This window comes from Saccopteryx bilineata, chromosome 3 (assembly GCF_036850765.1).
Source record: "Saccopteryx bilineata isolate mSacBil1 chromosome 3, mSacBil1_pri_phased_curated, whole genome shotgun sequence".
NCBI lineage: Eukaryota > Metazoa > Chordata > Mammalia > Chiroptera > Emballonuridae > Saccopteryx > Saccopteryx bilineata.
The window spans coordinates 287,624,588-287,651,053 of NC_089492.1; the positions used below are offsets into that span (position 1 = coordinate 287,624,588).

General features: G+C 40.3%; 1 protein-coding gene and 2 non-coding genes across 4 annotated transcripts in view; 1 reads left to right on the forward strand and 2 right to left on the reverse strand.

The window, feature by feature from the left end:
- The window catches only part of RERE (arginine-glutamic acid dipeptide repeats), a 433,372-nt gene that overhangs the window by 30,744 nt on the left and 376,162 nt on the right, over window positions 1-26,466 (forward strand). The gene's annotated exons all lie outside the window — the stretch shown is intronic.
- On the reverse strand, window positions 5,696-5,771 carry TRNAT-GGU (transfer RNA threonine (anticodon GGU)). Its single transcript has one exon. It is a non-coding gene; the product is annotated as a tRNA-Thr (tRNA).
- LOC136332738 (U6 spliceosomal RNA) lies at window positions 10,661-10,766 on the reverse strand. Its single transcript, XR_010730892.1, has one exon. It is a non-coding gene; the product is annotated as a U6 spliceosomal RNA (small nuclear RNA).

Genomic DNA, 26,466 nt, shown 5'->3' on the forward strand with positions numbered 1-26,466 from the left:
TGGTGCTCAGTGTGATTGTGTTCAACTAGACCTGTTTAGTATTAACTGTGAAATATGTTGCAGCAATAATAAGGAATGCAATGGGTGCCTTTCTGCTGTTATCAAAATCTACTAATAAGTTTTGCTGTGCTTGACTGCTTTTCATTGTTATGCTTTATGGTTCATTCTAAAGCTGTAGATGTGGATGACATTCATTCTACATTAGTTTCTCAAGGCTTTACAATGAGGTTGTGTTTTGAGTAATCATCTGTTTACTCTGTCTTAATGTTAGGTGCTAGCCAGGTTATGGTTTGCTTTGGCTCTGCTTCACATAGGATTTTAGCCAGGTAGAGAAAAGTATTTGACAATGTTCTTGAGCTTTGTGAAACTGCTTATGTGAATGCTTCACACAGATGCCCACTTTTCTTTATTGCTTTAGTTATAGAAAGACATTAGCTTAGACCAGGGATACTTTTTAGTGTAGGAGGTCCTTTTGTGAAAAGTGGGCAAAGGTACTTCTCAAGCCAGTAAACTGATATGGAGTGTCAAATTTTGCAAAATTTCGTTTTGGCAGTATAAAATTTAAACTTATGATATATGCTGTTCATAGGATGAAAGAATAATGAGTCTTGGTGTTGAGTGTTTATTGGTTTTGTTTGCTTTTTTAGGGTTGGGATCTTTTAAGATAGAATTTTAGAATCTGGTTTTTCTTAGCTACTTAACGATTTAGAACTGCCTTGGCTGGATACTTTGGTTGGTTAGAGCATTGTCCTGAAGCACAGAGGTTGCTGGTTTGATCCCCAGTCAGGGCACATACAGGAACAGATTGATGTTTCTCTCTCTCTCTCTCTCTCTCTCTCTCTCTCTCTCTCCCCCCCCTCCCTCCCCTGCTTTAAAAATAAAAAAGATTTAGAAACTTTTTTAGGTAGCAGATCATTTTAATAATCTGAGGAGAACTGTGGGCTCTTTATAGAAAAAGACATGTACATATTCATTAAACAAATTTATTCAGCATGTATTTATTGAATGGCTATTTTTCTGCCAGGCAGAGTTATAGATGTTTAGGATATGTTATCCCAGGTTTGATTCCTGGTCAGGGCACACAGGAAAAGCGACCATCTGCTTCTCCACCCCTCTTCCTCCTCTCTCTTCCCCCTTCTTCTGCAGCCATGGTTCATTCGAGCAAGTTGGCCCCTGCTGCTGAGGATGGCACCATGGCCTTGCCTCACGTGCTAAAATAGCTTGGTTGCCAAGCAACGGAGTGATGGTCCCAGGTGGGCAGAACATCACCCCATAGGGGACTTGGCAGATAGATCCTGATTGGGGTGCATGTGGGAGTCTGTCTCTGCCTCCCTGCCTCACTTAGTAGTAATAAGAAAAAGAGGGAAAAGAAAAAAGAAAGAAAAGGATATGTTAGAGAAGAAAGAGAGGGAGGAAGGGAGAAAGAAAGAAAGAACTAATCTGAACATCCTGCTGCTTTGATGCTTATATTCTAGTGGAGTCAGCAAGCAGTAAACATAATAAATAAGAACACTTTGCAGTATATTAGAATGTGGTAAATACTATGGAAAAAAGAACAGGGAAGGTGGAAGGATGGTGGTTGTTACAATTTAATAGGGGAGTCAGGATAGGCTTTATAGAGGGGGTAATAAAATAGCCGTGTGGAGTTCTGGGTTTGAGTATTCCAGGCAAAGGCAATAGCAGCACACCGGTGGGGGCAAGGAAGACATGGTCTGAGCAGGATGGGCAAGGGGAAGAGTGGTCTGTGAGTTTCTTGGGGCTGTCTTCACAAAGCGCCATGGACTGGGTGACTTAAAACAACAGGCATTTATTTCCTCACGGAGTGGAGGCCAGAAGGTGAAGCTTTTGGCCGGAGTCTTTCCTCTGGAAGCTCTGAGGGAGTATCAGTGCCCTGTTTCTCCTAGCTTCTGGTTGCTGCCAGCTGTCCGTGGTGTTCCTTGGCTTATAGACACGTCACTCCTATCTCTGCTTCTGTCCTCACATCTTCTGTCTCATCCTCATGTGTCTGTCACTGAGTTTAGGGTCCACTGTGGGGCATTAAAAAGTCTGAGAGAAGAATAACAACAAAAACTGCTGAGAAGAGATCAGCAAGAAAAGAAAACCAAGAGACTGTAGATGATTGTAGATGGCACCCTGGAAGCCAAATGAGAAAAATGTATCAAGCAAGAGGGGGAGATAAATGTGTCAAAAATCTCCTCAGTCACAATAGGACTGGGAATTGATTATTGGACTTAGCAATGTGGAGGTAGGTCATAGGTGATGTTGACAAGATTTATTTCAGTGAGTGTTTGGGTGGCTTTAAAGAGAGAAGGAAAGAATAATTTGAGACAGTGAATATAGCATTTTTGGGAAGATATTTGTTGTAAAGGAGAATAAGGGAATAGGGCTGTAGTAGTGGAAATTTAGCAGACTCTTTTTAAATTTTAAGACAGGAGAAATAACAGTATAGAAGTATTTTACTGCCTTAAAATTTTATATGATTTCAGGGGATTAATAGGTCCCCTACATTCCTTTGAGAACCAGCAATTTAGAAACTCTTGGCAGTAAAACCATGGGGCAGCAAACTTTTCTTCCATGAGATTAAGAGTTTGTGTGGTCTGGTAATTAGCCTACAAGGAATGAGAATTTCTAAATGTCTTCAATATTTCTAATAAGGAGTATGTCTTGGTGCGAACCACTTATCTTATATGTAAAAAAATTATTTTACACTTAGTACTTACCCAGGCACTAATGCTACACGAATGTAATCTCTATAGCAATCCTGTGAAATAGGTGTTATTATCCCCATTGGACAGTGGTGGGGAGATGGAGGCACAGAAATGTTGAGGAACTTGCCCAAAGTCATTTAGCTGGGAAGTGGTGGGGCCAAATTTTGAACTCAAGCTAGTCTCACTCCAGAGTCTGCTCTCCTGACCACGGCCATATGCTTCCTTCCTCTTGTGGTTCTTTAGTTGTGGGGTGAGGGCAATGGGGTGGAGGTAGGAGTTGAAGGGCAAGTGATACTTTGGGGAAGTCTTTGAGATTTTCATTTGAAAGATTCTGTAAAAGACAAAGTTGGTTTGGTGTTTTCATGGGTTGGTCCCAGGTGATAGATACTGAGTATAGTAAGGTTGTAATAGTTTTTACCCCAAGCACTTGAAAATAGCTGCTTTCCCCCAGCATATTGGTGAGCATCCTCTTCCATTTTATAAGAGTTGTTGGCTGGCACAGAGATCTACATTTTCTATTTCCAGCTAGTAACATTGCTCCCTTTCCACCTCTGCTTTATATTTTGGTTCCTTTGACAGCGAGGCTTGATATTTTGGTGTACCCTGGATGGTACTGTTCTTTTGGATCAGATGACTTAAATTACTGACTCTGTTTATTGTAGAGTGGTTCAAGTATGCCTTTGGGGCCTTATAGTTAAAATGGATGATTCTGAGTCAGCATGTCTTGAAGAGCATATTACTAAGGGTCTCCTAGTCCAGTTAGATAGTACAGACTCCACTTGCTTTGGTACAGGTGTGTACCCTTTTCTTCTCGAACATGCAGTCAGTCTTTGCCTTCTGAGATAACTCTGGCATATTCTCCCTGTGATCTCTACCCTGAAATGGACCAGCCAGAGCAAGAAGTAGCAGAGAGTAGTATACATGAGGATAGAGGACTTCAGGGCACAAGTCGAATTAGTGAGTGAGCTGACATTGGAACCCAGTTTACTTAATGTATACGTTAATTCTTTTTTTTAAATGAGTTATTTTAAGTAGTATAAGCACTTCTGTGCAACTATATATTTTCATCTTTATAACAAAAGCATAATGTTTCATAAGTTTCTATTTTTCTAGATGTTTTCTATTGTACGTAACACTGTATGGATCTTTCATTTCCCAGTAAATATTGAGTGCCACTGTTCTAGGCACTGAAGATATGGCAATGAATAAATAGAAAAAAATTCTGTGCTCTCAGTGAGCTTATAACAGATAAGTGTCTTCTCATAGTTACAATATTTCCTTAGGATAAAGTATAAGTGAGTTCAGATATTATAATAATTGTTTAATAACTGCATTTCTAAATATTAGAACAGACTCTTTAAAAAATTTACTGATTTGAGAGTGAGGGAGAGTGGAAGAGAGAGAGAAGGAGGCACATGTATTTATTACAGTATGTACTCGGAGCAGGGGGCAACACACATCTATCTGTTACTGTGTGTGCCCCGACTGGGGCACAAACCCTCAACCTCTGTCCATTGGGATGATGCTCTAACCAACTCTAAAAGGAAGTGTTTTAAGTACAAACAATACTTGGTAATCAGAGAATTTGGTAACTTGCTTTTTTCTTCTTCTTCTTTTTTTTTTTCCTTTTTTCTTCTTCTAATTAGCTAAAAAGTATAAATACATCGGGTAATTTTTGGCATGGATGAGAAAATTTTCGGTCAATTTATGGTAAACTTAATCGCTAAGATTTATATTAAAGTCAAATTTCAGGTTGTAAAGTTGACTAGTAATTTCTCATGCCTTGTTTTGTGTGATTCTCTACCAACTCTGCTTTCATGTCTAGAAATTCTCTAGGGACTTGGCAAAATCTTTAATAAAACTGGGTGATTGGGTGGACATTTCATGTGGTCCATTTTGCTCTGAGATGCCCAGTTTGAACTGTTGCTGTGTTTCCTATGCTCAGTAACAAGAAATAGTCCTTTAAAAAAGTTATAACCAAATCTCAGCTTGAAAGGAAACATGATTAGTTCAGACTGCACATCATGAAACAGCTTTCTATAGCTGAACACAGCAGAGAGGCTTAAAGACAACTGTTTGTGCAGGGGAATCACAATTGAGGATTTTATTTTTTATTTTATTTTTATTGATAGATTTTAGAGAGACAGGAAGGGGGGGGAGAGAGAGAGAGAGAGAGAGAGAGAGAAGTGTTCATTTGTTATTCTACTTAGCTATATATTCATTAATCTCTTCCTGTATGTGGCCTAACCAGGGATCGAACCTACAACCTTGATTCATGGGATGATGCTCTTACTGACTGAGCTAACTAACCAGCCAAGGCCACAATGAGTATTTTGATACTTTGTCTAATAATACAGGTATACCTCTTTTTCTTGTGCTTCACTTGACTGAATTGTGCTTTTTAGATAACTGCGTGTGTGTATTTTTGTTTGATTTTTTTTTGGCAAATTGAAGGATTGTGCCAGCCCTGTGCCAGGCAAGTCTGTGGTTGCTATTTTCCAACAGCATTTGCTCACTTCATGTCTCTGTTACATTGTAGTCGTTCTCCCAATATTTCATCATCATTATTTGTTAATGGTGATCAGTGATCTGTGATATTACTATTAATTGGGGTGCCATGAACCACACCCCTAAGAGACGGTGAACTTGATAAATATTGTATGTGTTATGACTGCTCTATCAACTAGCCATTCCCTTGTTTTTTTTTGTATTTTTCTGAAGCTGGAAACTGGGAGGCAGTTAGACTCCCACATGTGCCCGACCGGGATCCACCCGGCATGCCCACCAGGGGGCGATGCTCTGCCGCTATGAGGTGTCGCTCTGTTGCGACCAGAGCCACTCTAGCGCCTGAGGCAGAGGCCATGGAGCCATCCCCAGCGCCCGGGCCATCTTTGCTCCAATAGAGCCCTGGCTGTGGGAGGGGAAGAGAGAGACAGAGAGGAAGGAGAGGGGGAGGGGTGGAGAAGCAGATGGGCGCTTCTCCTATGTGCCCTGGCCGGGAATCGAACCCGGGACTTCCGCACACCAGGCCGATGCTCTACCACTGAGCCAACCGGCCAGGGCCCATTCCCTTGTTTGTTTTTTTTTTTTTTTTTTTTTTTTTTCTTCCCATTTTTCTGAAGCTGGAAACGGGGAGAGACAGTCAGACAGACTCCCGCATGTGCCCGACCGGGATCCACCCGGCACGCCCACCAGGGGCGACGCTCTGCCCACCAGGGGGCGATGCTCTGCCCCTCCGGGAGCGTCGCCATGTTGCGACCAGAGCCGCTCTAGCGCCTGAGGCACAGGCCACAGAGCCATCCCCAGTGCCCGGGCCATCTTTGCTCCAATGGAGCCTTGGCTGCGGGAGGGGAAGAGAGAGACAGAGAGGAAAGTGCGGCGGAGGGGTGGAGAAGCAAATGGGCGCTTCTCCTGTGTGCCCTGGCCGGGAATCGAACCCGGGTCCTCCGCACGCTAGGCCGACGCTCTACCGCTGAGCCAACCGGCCAGGGCCCATTCCCTTGTTTTTTATCTCTTTTCTTCGACTTCCCTATTTCCTGAGATACAACAATATTAAATCAGGCCAATTAATAGCTATAGTGGCCTCATAAGTATTCAAGTCAAAGGAAGAGTCAGTCTCCTACTTTTTTTTTTTTTTGTATTTTTCTGAAGCTGGAAACGGGGAGAGACAGTCAGACAGACTCCTGCATGCGCCCGACTGGGATCCACCCGGCACGTCCACCAGGGGGCGACGCTCTGCCCCTCCGGGGCATCGCTCTGTCGCAACCAGAGCCACTCTAGCGCCTGGGGCAGAGGCCAAGGAGCCATCCCCAGCGCCCGAGCCATCTTTGCTCCAATGGAGCCTCGGCTGCGGGAGGGGAAGAGCAAGACAGAGAGGAAGGAGAGGGGGAGGGTGGAGAAGCAGATGGGCACTTCTCCTATGTGCCCTGGCCGGGAATCAAACCTGGGACTTCTGCACGCCAGGCCAGCGCTCTACCACTGAGCAAACTGGCCAGAGCCGAGTCTCCTACTTTAAATCAAAAGCTAGAAACGATTAAGCTTGGTGAGGAAGGCATGTTGAAAGCTGAGACAGGCCAAAGCTTAGTGTCTTGTACCAAATAGCCAAGTTGTGAATGTAAGGGGATAGCTTTTGAAGAAACTTAAAAGTGCTACTCTAGTGAACACACACATGAGAAGAAATTTAACCAGACTTATTGCTGATTTGGAGAAAGTTTTAGTGACCGGGTGGAAGATCACACCCATCACAACATTCCATAAGCCAAAGCCTCCTCCAGGGCAAGGCTCTAACTCAGGCGTGGCCAACAGTTTTTGCCCCTGGGCCAGATTAGAGAGAAAACTTTTTTCATGGGCCAGAAGAAATATTAAAATTAAAAAATGTTAAATACAAAAACAATTTGTTTAAACAAAATTTTATTATGTAATTTGTTTATGAATAAATGTGAGTGAAAAAAATTTTAATATACAATATTATTTTAATAAAAATATATTTTAATAAAAATATAATTACATACTGTATAGATATCTAAACTGTATCACAATCAATTGAAACAATATTTAATTAATAGAATGAGCTTAAAGGGGTTATATCGCAAATAAAACAATTATTTCGTTTTACAAACAGCCTGGACACGTTTTCAGTTATCCACTGCAGCTATTGTCTATGCTACAGTGCCATTTGATTCAGCACACTTGACCACAAAAATAACAAATTGTTTGACCTTTGATGCGCACTGGCAAACTCCGCCTAAAAGAATGTGGGTTTCACAGCGCTGCTAAACGTCAAACAGTTCATATTGAGTATAGACGAGTACAAAAGTTGTAAATCTTTATAATGGATTTAAAAAAAAAAAAATGAAGTATTGTGAATCCATTCGACCAATTATTGGAAGTTAACCCTAGATTAGTCACACATAGAATTCTTTTCTGCATATCACTATCTTCTTAAATATCTCTATTTCCAATAATCAAAGACGCTTCTGCTTCTGAGTAGCTGAGATTTTAAAGTAGAGGAGAATATTAAAAATTTAATCGCGGGCTGCATAAACTCATTACACGGGCCGCATGCCGTGGGCCTTTTGTTGGCCATGCCTGCCCTAACTCCTCAATTCTGTGAAGGCTGTCAGAAGTGAGGAAGCTGCAGAAGGAAAGTCTTAAGCTGCCTGAGGTTGGTTCATGAGGTTTGAGGAGAGAAGCCATCTCCATAACATCAGAATGCAAAGTGAAGCAGCAAGTGCTAATGCAGAAGCTGCAGCAGGTTATCCAGAAGGTCTAGCTAAGGTGATTCATGAAGGCGGCTACACTGCACAACAGGTTTCAGTGCAGACGAGACAGCCTTGTATTGGAAGAAGATGCCATCCAGGACTTTGCTGTCCAGAGAGGAGAAGTCAGTGCCTGGCTTCAGAGGACAGGCTGACTTTCTTGTTAGGGGTTCATGCAGCTGTGACTTTGGGTTGAAGCTAGTGCTCATATACCAAACTGAAAATTCTAGGACCCTTAAGGATATGCTCAATCTGCCCTGGCTGGATAGCTTGGTTGGTTAGAGCATCGTCCTGAAGCTCAGGGGTTGCCAGTTCGATCCCCGGTCAGGGCACATATTGGAACTGCTTCATGTTCCTGTCTCTCCCTCCCTCCTTCCTTCTCCTACCTCTTCCCCCTTCCTCTCTCACTAATATCAATAAATAAAAATTAAAAAAGAAAAAATATGCTCAATCTACTCTGCCTGTGCTCTATAAGTGAATAACAAAGCCTTGATGACAGCATATCTGTTTACAGCATGGTTTTACTGAGTAGTTTAAGCCTACTCTTGAGATTAACTGCTAAAGGAAAAGAAAGATTCCTTTCAAAATATTACTACTCATTGACAGTGCACCTGTTCACCCAAGAGCTCGGATGGAGATGGACAATGCGATTCATGTTGTTTCATGCCTGCTGACAACATTCATTCTCCGGTCCATAGATCAAGGAGTCATTTAACCCTCAAGTCTCATTGTCTAAGAAATACATTTTGTGAGACTACAGCTGCCATAGATTGTGATTCCTCTGACAGATCTGGGCAAAGTCGATTGAAAACCTTCGGGAAAGGATTCCCTATTCTAGATGCCATTAAGACCATTCATGATTCATGGGAAGAGGTCAAAATGTCAACATTAACAGGAGTTTGAAAGCAGTTGATCCCAATCCTCATGGATGACTTTTTCAGGTTCAAGACTTCAGTGGAGGCAGTAATGGCAGAAGTGGGGGAAACAGTGAGAGAACCAGAATTAGAACTGGAGTTGGAAGTTGTGACTGAATTGCTTTAATACATGGTAATGTGTGTAAGACTTGAATGGATGAGAAGTTGCTTCTGTGGATGAACAGAGAAAGGGGTTTCTAGAGATGGACTCCATTCATGGTGAAGATGCTGTGAAGACTGTTGAAATGACTACGAAGGATTTAGAGTATTACATAAACTTAGTTGATAACGTAGCAGCAGGGTTGGGAGGACTGACGCCAGTTTTCAGAAAAGTTCTACTGTGGGTAAAACGCGATCCAACAGCATCACTTGTTCCAGAGAAAGTGTTGGTGAAAGGAAGTGTCAGTGATGAAGCAGATTCCATTGTCTTTTTTAAAGAAATTGCCACAGTCACTTCAGCCTCCAGCAGCCATGACCCTGATCAGTTAGCATCCATCAATATGAGGTAGGACTGACTCTCCACCAGGGAAAAAGATTGCTTTACTCAAGGCTCAGATGGTTGGCATTTTTTAGGAATAAAGTGTTTTTTTAAGGTAGGTACTTTGCACACTTAATAGAATACAGTATATTGTATAAACATAACTTTTTTTGTGTGTATTTTTTGTATTTTTCTGAAGTGAGAAGCAGGGAGGCAGAGAGACAGGATCCCACATGCACCCAACTGGGATCCTGCCGGAATGCCCACTAGGGGGCGATGCTTTGCCCATCTGGGCCGTTGCTCATATGTGACCAGAGCCATTCTAGTGCCTGAGGTGGAGGCCATGGAGCCATCCTCAGTGCCCAGGCCAACTTTACTCCAGTGGAGCCTTGGCTGCAGGAGGGGAAGAGAGAGACAGAGAGAAAGGAGAGGGGTAAGGGTGGAGAAGCAGATGGGCGCTTCTCCTGTGTGCCCTGGGTAGGAATTGAACCCAGGACTTCCACACGTTGGGCCGATGCTCTGATGCTGAGCCAACTGGCCAGGGCGAAAACATAACTTTTATATGTACTGGGAAACCAAAAAATTTGTGTTACTTGCTTTATTGCAGTGATATGAACCTGAACCCGCAATATCTTTGGGCATGTTGATTTATACATTAGATAAATTTTGTATAATGTCTGATACTTCAGGTGAATTAGTTTTTTGCTATATATTTGCTTAGTATATTGAATATAAAAAGGGGTTGCAGAAAGAGGAATGATCTAGCTTCTGTAGTCTCATTACTTCTAATAACCCATTTTTCAGGAGAGGTATTATTAGTTTTTTAAATAGTTGATTTCAGAACATTTAAGGTTTATGAAGGAAACGCAAGTAACATTAGCACATACTCCCCAGGTATAACTCAGCATCGTTTTAATTTCAGATGGCCATATATGAATATGTATATAGTGAAAAGTCACGCCTGACAAGGTGGTGGTGCAGTGGATAGAGCATTGGACTGGGACGTGGCGGACCCAGGTTTGAAACCCCAAGGTTGCCAGCTTGAGCGCAGGCTCAGCTGTTTGAGCCCAAGGCGGCTGGCTTGAGCAGAGGGTCACTCAGTCTGCTGGAGGGCCCCCCCCATCAAGGCACATGTGAGAAAGCAATCAATGAACAACTAAGGAGCTGCAGCAGAAGAAATGATGCTTCTCATCTCTCTCCCTTCCTGTTTCTCTGTCTCTCTGTTTCTGTCGGTCACACACACACAAAAATAATAATAAAAAAAGTCAGGTTTTGCTATTGAATGTTACGCATTGTTCTTGGACTCATTTCTTTTGAGTTAATCATTTGCGTGTCATTGTTGCGCAGGGGCCATGCTAATCTTCTGTGTAGTTTCAATTTTTAGCATATGTGCTGCCAAAGTGAGCACAGGAGAGATGATATTGTTACTGATTTCCAGGTGAGGAAATGGAGATTCAGGGAGGTCTTACCACTAGTAATACCAGATTAGGGTTTATACTGAGGTCTGGGTAGTTGAAACTTTTTTTATCATGGCCATACATCTTTCTTTAAAATTTTAGGGCGACCTGTCTGAAACTATATATTTTAAAAATTTCATTCAAATAAAATGTTCATTTGTTTTATTTTCCCATTATATATATATAATTAATTATATATTATATAATATATAATTAAGTGAGAGGCAAGGAGGCAGAGAGCCAGACTCCTGTGTGTACCCTGACTGGGATTCACCTGACAAGGCCCTTACAGGGTGATGCTCTGCCCATCTGGAGCTGCTGCTGTTCCATTGCTCTGCAACCGAGCTATTTCAGTGCCTGAGACGAGGCCAAGGAGCCATCCTCAATGCCCTGGGCCAACTTGCTCGAACCATTTGAGCCATGGTTGTGGGAGAGGGGTAGAGAAGGAGGCGTAGGAGTAGGGGTGGAGAGCAGATGATTGTTTCACCTGTGTGCCCTTACAGGGAGTTAAACCCGAGACATCCACACACTGGGCTGATGCTCTACCACTGAGCCAAATGGCCAGGGCCCATATTTTTTTTTAAGAAGTTTTAAAAATTGAACCCAAGATAGGTCCTCTCCTTCCCTCCTCTTTATAATTTCCTTTCACAGTTCCATTATTAAATTTTAATGGTATAAAACATAAGAAAATATTCAGTGACACTTGAAAGTATATATATTTTTTGAGAGGATAAAGATAACATCTGGATTTCTTAGATAAGCCAGTACCTTCCAGAAATTGAAACGCTAATATTACATACTGTATTAAGTAGATTGCAGTGTAAATGTTAACAGATAAAATATTGATAACTTTCTTTCTTGCTTCACTCAGAATTCCATCAGAGGTTGACGTGCTTATTGACTTCACTCAGAATAAGTAGTTCTAATTTTTTACTCTGATGTTATTTTAATATTTAGCAAAAGAGAACATATTTAAGAGAAAAGTCAAATATTGATGTTGTTTAGAGGGAAGAAAGAGGAAAACTTATTTAAAGAATTTTATAAATTGTGTATTATATATTTCAACTAGAACAAGATGTTCTTGAGAAGAACTTCAAGAGAATGGAAAAATTTAGAAAGTCACTAGACGTTTAAAGTGAAAATAATTTAGAAAATTTATATAAGAAGTAGTATGTGAGGCCCTGGCCGGTTGACTCAGTGGTAGAGTGTCGGCCTGGCGTGCAGAAGTCCTGGGTTCGATTCCCGGCCAGGGCACACAGGAGAAGCGCCCATCTGCTTCTCCACCCCTCCCCCTCTCCTTCCTCTCTGTCTCTCTCTTCCCCTCCTGCAGCCGAGGCTCCATTGGAGCAAAGATGGCTCGGGCGCTGGGGATGGCTCCTTGGCCTCTGCCCCAGGCGCTAGAGTGGCTCTGGTTGCGACAGAGCGTTGCCCCGGAGGGGCAGAGCGTCGCCCCCTGGTGGACGTGCCGGGTGGATCCCAGTCGGGCGCATGCAGGAGTCTGTCTGACTGTCTCTCCCCGTTTCTAGCTTCAGAAAAAAAAAAAAAAAAAAAAAAAAAAAAAAAAAAAAAAGAAGTGGTGTGTGAAAATAGTGTGTTACTGTATTTTGAATGATAAGCAGATACTAAGAGCTTTGGTATTATTACAGTTGGTATAAAAACTATATACAAGTTGGATGTTTACTTAAATCATGTTGAAATTATTAACCATGTTTTTAACTGAAAGATTTTTCAGTTAAGCTAAAGTTTGTCTTTGGTTTGAGAGGCATTGTGACATAATGGTTAAGAGCATATACTTGGAAGGTAGATGCCTGTGTTTATTATTATTTATTTTTTAGTGAGAGAGAGAGAGAAAGACAGAAAAGGAGAGAGATAGAAGTATCAACTTAGAGTTGCGGCACCTTAGCTATTTATTGATAGCTTCTCATACATTCCTAGATGGGAGTGGAGGGTTGCCAGCCCTGCCAGTGGCCTGTTCAAACCAGCAACCTCAGGCTTCAAGTTAGAGACCTTTGGGCTCAAGCTAGTGACCATGGGGTCATGTCTATGATCCCTCACTCAAGCTGGTAACCCTGCTTTCAAGCTGGTGAGCCCGTGCTCAGGCTGGTGACCTTTAGGTTTTTAACCTCGGTCTTCAGTGTCCCAGGTCAATGCTCTGTCCACTGCACCATCACCTGGTCAAGGTGAGATGCCTGGGTTTAAGTCTCAGCTCTGGCAACAGTAACTTTATCTTAATGAGGAAATTACATAATATTTCTGGGCCTCAGTTTTCTTATGTATAAAATAGGGATAATAATTGTACTATGTGGTAGGATTGCTGTGAGAATTAGGTGAGTTAATATAAAGCATAAGTGATAAGAGAGTTCGGATATTTTAATGTTTATTGAACACTAACCATGTATATTTGATGTTTGGTGCTGGAATATACAGGTGATATGGGAGAGGCCTGACCTGTGGTGGCACAGTGGATAAAGCGTTGACCTGAAATGCTGAGGTTGCCAGTTCGAAACCCTGGGCTTGCCTGGTCAAGGCACATATGACAAGCAGTTAGTGAACAATTAAAGTGAAGCAACTGTGAGTTGATACTTCTCACTCTCCCTTCCTCTCTCTGTAAAATCAATAGATAAAATCTTTTTAAAAACTGAGAGGAGAGATGAATATTATGAGAGGAGGTATGAGGATTAGATAGCAAGTTCACATGGAAATCAGCTCTTTCAGAATAATGAAATTATTTTGAGGAAAATTAGGAGATGGAAAATTAACCATTGAAAAGTTAAAGTGCATGCCAGTAGTACTTGAGCAACTCTGATTATCTTCTTGAGCAGATGAGGTATAGCATGATTCTTCTCTATATAATAGAATAATAATTCTGGTTTGATTCTTTTAAGTTGTTGAAGTACTCTAAGTTGGGCGTGATTTTTCTTCTAATTAAAAAAAATTTAAAAAAATTTATTCATTTTTAAAGAGAGTAGTGAGAGAGAGAGAGAAAGAGAATGAGAAAGAGCAGGAAGCATCAACTCCCATATGTATCCCAACCAGGCAAACCCAGGATTTTGAACCAGCGACCTCAGCATTTGAGGTTGACACTTTATCCATTGCGCCACCACAGGCCAGACAGTTTGGGTGTGGTTTTTAAGGAGTTTAACCAAAATGAAGGATGTCAGTGAGTTTAAGATTAAGTAGAATTGAAATCTGAATAGTGCTGACAGAAAGAAACATGATCACAGGACGAAAGGTTCTGTTGAGTCTGGAGGACAAGCGTATTGGAATACTCAGGACTGAGGCCCGTGGTAAGAGAACAGAACACCCTGAACCAGTGGCTTCAGATAGGGAGCATGTTGTGGTTGTGTTGGCTTCACGGAGTGAGTTGGAGTCATGGGTGATGAGGATACATGGGAACCGGCTGTCTGGCTGTCAGAGGGGTGTGTCCTCTTGTCCTCACCTTGACTGTGGTTGGACCCAGGTGAGAAGGAAGATGGTGCATGAATGTTAAAGGCTTCTAGAAATGGGGGGAGGGGAGGACTATCTATAGATTGTTGTACTAACTCTGTGGTATTTATTTTGTGTAACTACCTTTTCTTTTTATCTCATTAACTTTAAATATCATTGCTATCATATATATATATATATAATGTTTTGTAACTAGCTTTAAACAACTTTCGTGTTTTTCTCACTATATGAAATGGTAGTAAGTGTTCATTGCACAAAAATCAGAAAACAGGGTTAAAAAATAGAAAGTAGGCCCTGGCCAGGCCATCAAGTGTTGTTCTGGCACCCGGAGGTTGCAGGGTTCCCCCGTCTGGGCACGAATGAGCAGTGATCAGTCATTGCACAACTAAATGGAACAACTAAGTGGAACATCGAGTTGTTGCTTCTCTCTCTTTCTGTCTGTCCCTTCCCCCAACCTGCTTACCCTTTCTCTCCCTCTCTTTTTCCCTCCCTCTCTCTCTCTCTAATCAGTGGAAAAATTAAAAAAACATACTAATAAACATCCATAGAGCCTGACCTGTGGTGGCGCAGTGGGTAAAGCATCAACCTGGAAATGCTGAGGTCGCCGGTTTGAAGCCCTGGGCTTGCCTGGTCAAGGCATGTATGGGAGTTGATGCTTCCAGCTTCTCTCCTCTCTCTCCCTCTCTCTCCCTCTCTCTCCCTCTCTCTCTCTCTCTGTCTCTCCCTCTCCTCTCTAAAATGAATAAAAAAAAAAATCCATAGATAGTTAATGTTAGGTATTTGTGATATATTCTTCCAGACTTTATTCCTACAGATACTATATAAATACATTTGAAAAATGGTTTATATTAGATATATTATTTAAATTACTGCATATTCAGCCCTGGCTGGATAGCTCAGTTGGTTAGAGCATTGTCCTAAAGTGCAGAGGTTGCCAGTTCAATCCCTGGTCAGGGCACATACAGGAACAGATTGATGTTTCTGTCTGTCTGTCTCTATCTCTCTGTCTCCCCCTCTCCTCTCTCCTCTTCTTTTCTCCTCCTCTCCCTTCCTCTTTTGCTAAAATCAACAAATAAAAAATAAAATAAAATGACTGCATATTTAGTAAAACCAGTATTTTTATATGATTAAATGCCAATAAATAAACTTTCAGAATTATTTTTAGTAACTGTGGAGTGTTCTGTTATATGAGTTTGCTATAATTTACTGATTGAATCTAATTATTATTTTTTGATTGAATCTTATTATCAAGCATTTCTAACGTCTACTATTTTTCTCATCCAATTGTGTATCGTGTATTTAAATTAGTGTGGTTCATAATGGTTCAGCAGTATTTTGGTGGATGGATGCATGTGAGTAGACAGTACTGGGTGATTGTTTTTAAACCCAGACCTGATTGGCACCTAATTTATGGAGGCCAATTCAGCTGTGTATCTATGGCCACACACATGTACATTTTATCTGTACCATGAACTTTCAGGGTTCTTGGAGTTGATTATTTTTTCAGAGAGAGAGTTGACCATGTCAGTCTGGGTCTTTGTCATTTCCTGAACCAGAAAATTTATATTAAAAATGCTGGATGCTTGACAATTTGGAACTTATTTTGTCATGTTTATAGAGATATTCTTATTTGCCTTTCTTCAAGGAAAGAGGGCATTCACTTTTTATTTTCTTAATTAAGCATTAAAAGCCAAATTGGGCACATAGTTTTATGAGAGTCATGGCAGTGACATAAATTGCCTTGCATTTTCTGTGTGATGTCCTCGGGAACAGTACATGTGTTTTTCAGAATGCTGTGATTGAAAATATTTACACAGAAAATGAACACATTGAAATAACTAATTTATCACTCCTAAAATAAATCTCAGAGTCTGCAGCATTTAAAGTCTTCTAAAAGCTGATTCTAAAGATAGAATTGGACTGGAAAGACTGACTATGGACTTCTTTCACATGACTTTTTCAAAGCACTATTCTGAAATGAGTTTTTAAATTTTTTATTAAAATATTTTTTTCCATTGATTTGAGAGAGATGAAGGGGAAGAGAGGGAGAGGGAGAGCACACATCAACTTGTTGTTCCATTTAGTTGTGCACTCATTGATTGTTTCTCTTAACGTGTCTTGACTGGGGATGGAACCTGCAACCTCAGCACGCCAAAATGATGCTTTAGTTACTGAGCCATCCGGCCAGGGCCTGAAATGAGTTTTTTACTTAACTTGTTAACTATTTTATTGTTTGACTTTCCCATATACACCAGAATGCCAGCCACAGTAGTATTTACCACTGTGTCTCTAGTTCCAGTTAACAGAAATATTAAATGAGTGATCAGTTGTATTAGATCTGTTTTCAGTCTGTTTAAGTTACTGTATAAATAAATAACTTCTTTAGGAGAGGAATTTTCCAGATGCATGTGAGTAAAATGAAGTGGAGCAAAGAAAGTTTATCTGGGGTATTCTGGTGATGTAGAAGGATAATCCGGGAGTCCTGCTTTTCCCTAAATAGTATTCTTCTGCCTCAGTCACCTAGGTAACGACTGAGGTAACAACCACAACTCGACCATTTTGACCATTTCAGCCATTGCATGTTTCTCGAAGTCTTGATTCTGAAATAGTAGTTCTTATTCTGGTGCTACTTTGATTTATCTGGGACAGCCTTTTGCAATAGAAATTATAATGTGAGCTTTACTACAAGCCACATATGTAATTTAAATTTTATGGTAGCGACATTTAAGAAATGACAGTGAAATTAATTTTAACAAGATATTTTATTTAACCCAATATGTCCAAAACATATTTAAACATGTGAATAATATAAAAATGAATTAAAATTTTTTTTCATACTAACCATTTGAAATCCTGTATGCATTTTGTACTCATGTGTCAGTTTGGATTAGCACATCATAAGCGCTCAATAAGCCACATGTAGCTAGTGTTTTCCTTTATCGGACAGTGAAAATCTAAGGAATCATTTAAACAAAAGTGTCAACCAAAATGCTAGTAATATAGGTTGATGATAAAGGTACCCATTTAGATAGTCTTTCTGAAGATATCTTTAATATATATATATATTTTAAAGGTTATTTATTATAGTTAAGTTCATATAACAATAGTAAGCTTTTGCTGCAGGCTGGAATTTATACAATGAATTGGTGAAGAGTTTAATCAGCATAATAAAAATGTGTTACAGAGTTTTAAAAAATTTAGGAACCCAGAAGCCTGGTTACTTCTAGTTCATCCTTTCTAAATATTTTTAAAAAGTGAATGGAGAGGATCTAACTGTATTTGTAATGTTTTATTAATTGCTATAGGGGAAAAATAGATTTGAAGTACTATATATATGACAAGATGTCAACATTCGTTACTCTGGGTAGTGAGTACCTGGTGTACCCTATCTTCTCTAATACTTGACTGCATATTATAAATATTTCATGAACAAATTTAAAGATATAAAATACTGAATTTCTGAAAGTTAAATGTGAATGAGAACATTATTTGATGTGTTATATATATATTCTGGAAATGAGGCTGTGCTTGTTCTTTTACAGTGATCATATATATATATATATATATTTTTTTTGCTGCTAATTAATAGTGAGAATGGTAACTTATTTTCAGCAGCTGCTTTCTTTGGGTGAGATTTGTTATGAAAGACATACCATCTAGATATGATTTAATGTAATTTCATGTTATAGCTGTAACTTCAAAGAATGTAGTATTTTTTTTTAAAGATTTTATTTTTATTGTTTTTTAGAGAGAGGAGCAAGAGAGTTGGGGGAAGAGCAGGAAGTATCAACTCTTAAGAAGTTGCTTCTTGTATGTGCCTTAACCAGGCAAGCCTGGGGTTTTGAAACGGTGACGTCAGCATTCCAGGTCAATGTTTTACCCACTGGGCCACAACAGGCCAGCCATCAGAGAACGGCATCTCTATTTAGACAGATGTTTAATGTGTAGATCTTTACACTGAGATGTTAAGTAGTAGTGATATTTTGGAGTTTAAAATATTTAAAAACTTAAAAAGATCATTTAGTCAACAATCTTTTTTGTTTATTTAATATTGTATTAAAGATGCTGACCAGATGTTTACTTAGTCAGTGGAAGTAGGCCTGGATATGTATGGAATCTCAAGTGTACTTTGTAAAATTTTATTTATTACAATATTTTGAAAAGGATAAGGTAAACAAGAGTATCATATATTAAGAACAAAATATTTGAAGTATTACTAAGTTTCAGGTCAGTGTAGAAATAGGTTATACTGGGGATATAATTAGGAATTCTATATATTTAGGATGTACAGTTTGATGATTTGATATGCATTGTAAAATAATCACCACATTGAAGCTAATGAACATACCACCTCAGAGAGTTAACATTTTTCTGTGTGTGTGTGTGTGGTGAGAACACTTAGGATATAATCCTCTTAGCAAATTTCAAATATATAATAAAGTATTGTTAACTGTAGTTACATTGTTATATATTTCTATAAATAGTTTTTTATTACTTGTTATTGAGTATATATTTCAGTATAAAACAATAGAAACCGCTATGTTCATGAAATTTATAGAGATTACCGCTATTGGCTTTTTGGTGTCTTTTCTTCTTTTGATATCTTTTTTTTTTATTATAAGTATTAGAAAATTGTGCTAAATTGTTTATTGTATCATTTCCTAAAACAGTATTTGCAACATGAACAGTTCTCACAATATTAAAGTCTTGTAGACATCTTTTTTTTGTGTGTGTGGGAAAGATAGAGACAGTGGGACAGGGAGGGACAGACAGACAGGAAGGTAGAGATGAGAAGCATCAGCTTGTTGCGGCTTTTTAGTTGTTGATTTTTTCTCATAACGGACCTTGATTGGGGGGCTTCAATTGAGCCAGTGACTCCTTGCTCAACCCAGTGACTCTTGCTCAAGCTGGTGATCATGGGGTCATGTCTATGATCACATACTTAAGCTGGCGACCCCTTGTTCAAGCTGGTGAACCTGCACTCAAGCCAGATGAGCCCGTACTCAAGCCTGCAACCCCGGGTTTTCAAACCTGGGGTCCTCTGCACCCCAGGCTGATGCCCTATTCACTGCACCACCACCGGTCAGACAAGGGTTCAGAATTCTTGCATCATGAGAATTGAACCTGACTGTTCAGGGGCAATATTCATTGAAGAATGGCTGAGTGAGTTTACATATTTGTTTTCTCTTTTGTGTTATATTAATGTAGGATTGTTGGGCCTATAAATTTCTTCATTTTCTTTAATAAAAAAGTCTGTTGCACTTTCCTATATGGTAGCCACTGGCCTCATATGGCTACTTAAATTAAATGAAAAAATTAAGATCTTCATTCACACTAGCTCAGTAGCTGCTGTTGGACAGTATAGATACAGAATATTACCATTATTGCTGAAGGTTCTATTGGATGACACTAGTCTGGAATCCTGACTTAGGGGTTAGACAGGATAAAAGACCTGGAAATGATATTAAAGTATAATGAGTAAATACTGCTTTTATTATCTTCTGCAATAGAATTGTATTTTACACTTTTTTTTTTTACTAGAGATGATTTTTTGCTGTGGTCAGGATTAGAATGCAGAAGTACTCTTCTTTAAATATATTATGTAAATGGTTTTCCTTTCAGTTATTTCTATCTTTAAATTATGGCTAAAATCAAATTCTAGAAACATGTTCTGTTACTACCTCAGAGTAACCAATTCCACATAACATTATTTGGAAGCAAGTTATGCTAAGTAATTGTAAAGAAAAAGGTATCATTTAGCTGGTGCATATTTCTGTGAAGTCATGGTTTCTGCACTCCAAAGTAGGCCTGTGTAGGCCTGTGACAGAGTTGGCTGGTCCTTCTGTATTCCCTCCTTCCCCACCCTTTCCCATTACAGGTGTCCCTCGCCATATTGCGGTTCACTTTTTGCTGTCTCACTGTATTGCGGATTTTTAAATTGTATATACCTAATTTTGTATCGTGGATTTTTTGCTATATCACGTGATTTTGCGGTGTATGGGTATTTTTTATATATTAATTATTTTTGTGGTAAAACAAGCAAAATATGTGTGGGAAAGGTTTATAAGAGTGTGGGGAGGGTTTATAAAGCCTTAAAATATATATAAAAAATAAAAAAAATATAAGGCTGCTTGCTACTTTGCGGATTTTTGCCTATCACAGGGGTTTCTGGAATCTAACCCTCACGATAGGTGAGGGACTGCACTGTACTTTTATTTCAGCTATTCATTAGATGCAGGATTCCTGTTCCCCTTTCTGTCACCACCCATCTCTCCTACCTCTTTTGTTTTTAATCTAAGTTCTTTTTTTTCTTTTTTTTAAAGCAACAGACAGAGAGAGGGACAGACAGGCAGGAAGGGAGAGAGATGAGAAGCATTCGTTCTTTATTGTGGCTCCTTAGTTTATTGATTGCTTTCTCATATGTGCCTTGACCAGGGGACTTCACAGAGTGAATGACCCTTGCTCTAGCCAGAGACCTTGGGCTCAAGCCGGTGAGCCCGTGCTCAGGTTGGATGAGTCCATGCTTAAGCCAGCAACCCTGGGGTTTTGAACCTGGGTCCTCTGTGTCCCAGTCCGACGCTCTATCCACTGTGCCACTGCCTAGTCAGGTTGTCCATTTTACCTTTTGAACAGATGACTTTACTTCCTATTTCACAGAGAAAAACTAGAAGCCATCAAATTGGAACTGCTGATTTCTAGTGACTAATACTACATGTCAGTGATACCCAACTACTTAGTTATTGGTGTTCAAAATTAATAGTCAATTTATTAATAAGATCAGAAAATATAATACCAAGTTTTCCTTAAGTCCTAAATTTAATTTATAAATCTTACTAGTCTATTCGTGTATTCAATACATTTTATATAAAAGTATAAGACAAATATATAGCTTTTGATGTTAGTTAATTCAAATTGAACACTTAATTCTCTTTAAACATCCAGTTTCTTTTGTAAACATAACATGAAATTGTATTTAAAAATTAAACAAATGACCGACTGCAAAAAGCTTACAGCCGCTTTTAACAAAATCTTCTCTGAGTACTTATATAACTTTTTTTTTTTTTTTTTTTTTTGTATTTTTCTGAAGCTGGAAATGGGGAGAGACAGTCAGACAGACTCCCGCATGCGCCCAACCGGGATCCACCTGGCATGCCCACCAGGGGCGACACTCTACCCACCAGGGGGCGATGCTCTGCCCCTCTGAGGTGTTGCTCTATTGCTACCAGAGCCACTCTAGCGCCTGGGGCAGAGGCCAAGGAGCCATCCCCAGCGCCCGGGCCATCTTTGCTCCAATGGAGCCTTGGCTGCGGGAGGGGAAGAGAGAGACAGAGAGGAAGGCGCGGCGGAGGGGTGGAGAAGCAAATGGGCGCTTCTCCTGTGTGCCCTGGCCGGGAATCGAACCTGGGACTCCTGCACACCAGGCCGACACTCTACCACTGAGCCAACCAGCCAGGGCCAATCAGACAGTAGCTGCTCAACTGTCTAAGCCAGAAACCCTGCATAGTGTGGACTCCCCTTTCTCTTCACTATCTAACCAAGTATTGTTTCTTTTCCCTCTCTCTCTTCCTAGTCCCATTACCCTAGTTCAGGCCACGGTCTCTCCTGAGTTACTTTACAGCTTCTAAGCCAGCTAGCTGCCAGTTCATATCCTGTGGCCTTCCAAAATTTCTTCACCACTGTAGCTCTTGATCTTTTGTTTTATAACTGCCTTATTGAGATGTATTTTGTATACCATACCATTTACCCACTTGAAGTATACAATTTGGTTATTTTTAGTATGTTTGCACAGTTGTGCAGCCATCACTACAATCAATTTTAGAACATTTAATCACTTCCAGAAGAATCTCTGTACTCATTAGCAGTCACTCCCATTCCCTAGCTATAAGCAACCACTTATCTACTGTTTGTCTCTGTAGATTTGTCTGTTCTGGACATTTCACAGAAATGGAATCATACAGTCTTTGGTGACTTGCTGCTTTGACTTAGCATAATATTTTCAAGGTTTGTCCTTGCTGTAGTATATACCTCTGTACTGCATTCCTTTTGATTGCTAAGTAATTGTCCATTATGTGGCTATACCACATTTTATTTATCCATTTGTTTATATATGGACATTTGATTAGTGTCAGTTTTAGTTATAAAAAATGCTGCTCTGAACATTCATGTACACATTTTTGTGTGGAAATATTACTAGGAGTGAATTTGTTGGGTCGTATAGTCCCTCTGTGTTTTAACATTTTGAGGAATTGCCAGTTTTCCAAAATGTCTATGCCATGTTACAGTCCCACCAGCAGTGTTTGAAGGTTCCGATTTCTCCACATCCCTGATAACAACACTGTTATCTGTGTTTCTGTTATAGCCATTCTGGAGGGTGTGAAGTGATTTTTTACTGCAGTTCCCTAATGACTAATGATGTCAAGCATCTTTTCTTGCTATCTCTTTGGAGCCTTTGATCTTTTAAAAGTACAAATCTGAGTGTGTTACTTACTTAGGCAAAGCCCTCTAGTCGTTGCCCTTGACTGCCCCTCCCCCCTTATTTTTGCCAGCTCAACTCTTACTATTTTGGGCTTTAGTTTAGACATAATTTTCTTCAGGAATTTTCTGACCCCAGTGTTATGATTTCCGACCAGATAGTTTGTTTAGTCAGCACATGGCCCGTGGTTGGCCATGGACTGAATATATGGGTGAGTGTAGTATATATATATATATATTTTTAATACAGCTTAAATAAAAATCTGTCTTGGAATTTTAGTTGGATCCAAGGTAGTATTCTATTTTTATTGCATGCCTTGTTTCCCTTCATTTTTCTTACAGATGACACAGGGAGAATCAGATATAGAGAGAGTGCAGGGCTGTTGATCTGACAGAGGCTAGGTGAACCCTGCACAGTCTGCTTCTCAGGGGCCCCTCCTGTCTGCCCTGGGGATGCTCTTTGACTTGGAGGAGGCAGAGATAAGGGGAAGGAAATGGGAGGATGGAAAACAGAGGGTTGATTAAAAGTCTGGGGCTTTGAATGACAGCCTACTAGGACTGGTGCTTTGCAGCAGAGGACAGAGGTCCAACCTTGAGTTCATTTTTTGCATGGGAATAAATATATTCAGTCAACTGGTTCCCTACTTCTGCCTTTATTTCTTGATTATAGGATTGATGGTCATTTTAAATACTGCATAGAAATCTTGATCATGGGGATAGGTTTTTTTCCTTTTAGTTTTAAGAAGGACCTCTTCTTTTTTTGTGTGTGAAAGAGAGAGAGGGACAGATCGGGACAGACAGACAGGAATGGAGAGAAATGAGAAGCATCAGTTCTTTGTTGTGGCTCCATAGTTGTTCATTGATTGCTTTCTCATATGTGCCTTGACCTGGGGTGGGGGCTCCAAAAGAGCAAGTGATCCCTTGCTCAAGCCAGTGACCCTGTGCTTAAGCTGGTGAGCCTGTGCTCAAGCCAGATGAGCCCATGCACAAGCTGGTGACCTTGGAGTTTCGAACCTGGGTCCTTTGTGCCCCAGTTCAATGCTCTATCCACTGCACTACTGCCTGGTCAGGCTTCTTTTTATTTTCTTCTTTTTTTTTTTAAAAGGATTTTTAATTTCTGAACTGAAAAAGTAGATTTACATCCTATCCTTTTACAAAATTGTACAAAACAGTCTAGATTTGTTTCTGTGATTGTGACTTTACTGATGTAAATATATATTATTCATTCTCCATCAGAATATCTGGAAATAGTCTTCCATTTTCATTTTTGTACTCAAACTGCTATAGTTTGCAGATAAGAAATGTCATAGAATTGCCTGACCTGTGGTGGCGCAGTGTATGAAGCGTCGACCTGGAAATGCTGAGGTTGCCGGTTCGAAGCCCTGGGCTTGCCTGGTCAAGGCACATATGAGGGCTGATGCTTCCAGCTCCTCCCCCCTGTCTCTCTCTCCTCTCTCTGTCTCTCTCTCTCTCTCTCCCTCTCTCTTTCCTCTCTAAAATGAATAAATAAAATAAAATAAAAAAATAAAATAAAAGTTAAAAAAAAAAAAAAAAAAAAAAGAAATGTCATAGAATTTATGTTTTTTTCCTCAGTTTACAAAGTCCTAACTTCCCTGGCTCTGACATGCCTAGATTTTTGCTGAATGTAGTACCATTATGTTTCAAATTTTCTTCCTTGCCCAAGGGTGTAACTTTGCTATGGAAGGAGTATATTGATGGTATGTGCAGGCTTTTTAAACTCCTAGTCTTTGTTTGTGTGGCTTAGTTTCTCCATAAGCCTTACCACTAGGGCCTTACCATACAGGGAGAAAAAAGAGGAGCTGATCTTTAGAAACATCTGAACGTGTGGAAGAGAAATTTCGGAGAAATTAGGAGGGTGTTTTAAACAGAGGAGTCATCTCTAAATAGTTAGTGCAGTCAGAAGAAGACTCTGTTGAGACTTCATCCAGGAACATGAAAGCTGAGGCCTCATGAAGTGATGGCTCCTGGCTCAGTGAGTGAATAGTAGGGTTAGAAGTTGCTTGACCTAGCCGACACATGCTTTTTTCTGTCTTCATATAAAATAAGCACTCTTCCTTGACTATTCTAGGGACCAAATAAAACTTTATAAAGGGCTGGTTTGATGGAAATTATGATTATTATTATTATTTTTTGTATTGTTCTGAAGCTGGAAATGGGGAGGCAGGCAGACAGACTCGCGCATGCGCCTGACCGGGATCCACCCGGCACGCCCACCAGGGGGCGATGCTCTGCCCCTCCGGGGTGTTGCTCTGTCACGACCAGAGCTACTCCAGCGCCTGGGGCAGAGGCCAAGGAGCCATCCCCAGCGCCCGGGCCATCTTTTGCTCCAATGGAGCCTCGGCTGCAGGAGGGGAAGAAAGAGACAGAGAGGAAGGAGAGGGGGAGGGGTGGAGAAGCAGATGGGTGCCCCTCCTGTGTGCCCTGGCCGGGAATCGAACCCGGGACTTCTGCACGCCAGGCCGACGCTCTACCACTGAGCCAACCAGCCAGGGCCATTATGATTATTTTTCACAGGTTTGTTTGTATGCTTTTTAAATCAGGTAAACAGACACAAGATTTTTGCTCATTTTGACTCTTTCAGTTATAAAATATTGAGTATTTACCAGGTACACTGCATTTTCACCAGACTCTGGAAGACTCACAGATGAATCAGGTATTGATTGACCTTGCTACTATGAAGCTTAGTCGGGAGATGACACATGTATGTAATATAAATACAGGTACTTGTGATATGAGGTCAAGTGCTATAAAGTTGAGCAGAGGAAGCAGTGACCTCTCTCAAGGGGAAAGGAATTAGAGTTGCATGGAGAAGAGGGCATTTTATCTGAATATTGAAATAAAATTGGTTGGTGGGAAATAAGCTTTTTTTAAATTTTTTAAATTTTATTTTAGAAATGAGTTTTTTTGGAAGGTTTTCTAGCCTGAGAGTGACATAAGTAGTGTTGCAGTAATATAAGGTTATAGTAATTAAATATATAGAAATATAGGAAAATATGAAAGATATATAAAAATAATTAAGATATATAATATTAAAAGCTAAGGCCCCCCCACCCCTACTGCAGTAGTCGCCCAGATTCTAACATTGAATGTGGACTGTCTCCATGCTGCTCTGACCAAAGACAGCCAAGAGGAGCATGCTGACGGGGCCCCCTTAAGCTGTACCCAGGCACGCCAAAAGAATCTTTATTATATGCGGCTTAAGTGTCTGTTTGTCGTTGATAGCTTATTGGTTGCTTGCGTAACTGTACTAGCCAATGGGGTGAAGTTGCCACGGCTGAACGCAAATTGAGCGGTTCAGGGGGAAGGTGAACATTTGTTGGCATTGGCAGTCATCTGTTTTACATAAAAACTACGTCTTAACGTAATTTCTTTTAAGAATGTCTCCTAGAAAATACAGCACTGAAGAGGAGAGAAAAGGAGCTAAAACTGCACAGAAACAGCTTTCTCGACAAAAAGAAACCACTGAGCAGAGAAAGACAAGGCTTGCTTCAGTCCCAGAGCAAATGCGTCTTTCTCGGCAAAATGAGACTGATGAGCATAGAGACACAAGGCTTGCCTCAGATGCAAGACAAAAAAGCCTGTCTCGACAAAATGAGTCCCTTGAACAAAGGCAGGAGAGAAATGCAAAAAAACGACAGAGTAATGCTGACCAAAACGCAAAAAGGATTAAAACAGTTTCAAATGGAGAAACTTTAATTTTTGAGCATTCCT